The 818-nt window shown below is 54.6% G+C and overlaps 4 non-coding genes across 4 annotated transcripts; all 4 read right to left on the bottom strand.

Annotated features, from left to right (window-relative positions):
* Positions 1-159: 159 nt before the first annotated feature.
* Positions 160-251, bottom strand: Tc00.1047053416699.40. Its single transcript, XR_008254130.1, has one exon. It is a non-coding gene; the product is annotated as a C/D small nucleolar RNA (snoRNA), TB8C2C1 (small nucleolar RNA).
* A 34-nt stretch (positions 252-285) lies between these two features.
* On the bottom strand, positions 286-354 carry Tc00.1047053416699.30. The gene has a single exon (XR_008254129.1). It is a non-coding gene; the product is annotated as an H/ACA snoRNA, TC8C2H1 (small nucleolar RNA).
* A 194-nt stretch (positions 355-548) lies between these two features.
* On the bottom strand, positions 549-640 carry Tc00.1047053416699.20. The gene has a single exon (XR_008254128.1). It is a non-coding gene; the product is annotated as a C/D small nucleolar RNA (snoRNA), TB8C2C1 (small nucleolar RNA).
* Positions 641-674: 34 nt separating this feature from the next.
* Tc00.1047053416699.10 lies at positions 675-743 on the bottom strand. Its single transcript, XR_008254127.1, has one exon. It is a non-coding gene; the product is annotated as an H/ACA snoRNA, TC8C2H1 (small nucleolar RNA).
* Positions 744-818: the final 75 nt, after the last annotated feature.

The raw sequence follows: 818 nt of genomic DNA, 5'->3' as shown, positions 1-818 counted from the left end.
CCAGGATGTCAGCGGATGACGCTTAACAAAGCTCGCTCACGGCATCTCGGCAAGAGGAGCCAAAGCTCCCCGGGCGATGTATATATTGTGCATCATGTGGGTCATTCAGTCATGCATGAGGACGATGAACTTTGCAGTGGGGAGAATAGAAGGGGTGCGACTCAGCTTTCAAGGACTCGAGTGATGCTCTCATGTGGACCCGTATGCGGGGATCTCTCGGACATATGCTTGTTCTCGTCGACATCATTGCAAATTCCGGCCAATGGGGCCCAGCACACCGCGCGCTGCTCTCCCTTCACCATCCATCGTCCACACGCTCACGAGGAAGGGAGCGAGACGAGCGAAGTGCAGGTGGTGTCGAGTAATAATGGTACTAGTTGGGAATCAAGGCAGGATGTCAGCGGATGACGCTTAACAAAGCTCGCTCACGGCATCTCGGCAAGAGGAGCCAAAGCTCCCCGGGCGATGTATATATTGTGCATCATGTGGGTCATTCAGTCATGCATGAGGACGATGAACTTTGCAGTGGGGAGAATAGAAGGGGTGCGACTCAGCTTTCAAGGACTCGAGTGATGCTCTCATGTGGACCCGTATGCGGGGATCTCTCGGACATATGCTTGTTCTCGTCGACATCATTGCAAATTCCGGCCAATGGGGCCCAGCACACCGCGCGCTGCTCTCCCTTCACCATCCATCGTCCACACGCTCACGAGGAAGGGAGCGAGACGAGCGAAGTGCAGGTGGTGTCGAGTAATAATGGTACTAGTTGGGAACAAGGCAGGATGTCAGCAGATGACGCTTAACGAAGCTCGCTCACG

This window comes from Trypanosoma cruzi (assembly GCF_000209065.1).
Source record: "Trypanosoma cruzi strain CL Brener chromosome Unknown tcruzi_1047053416699, whole genome shotgun sequence".
In the NCBI taxonomy this organism is placed as follows: Eukaryota; Euglenozoa; class Kinetoplastea; order Trypanosomatida; family Trypanosomatidae; genus Trypanosoma; species Trypanosoma cruzi.
Note: the sequence above shows the minus strand (reverse complement) of the source record. Positions and strands in the feature narration are given on the sequence as shown.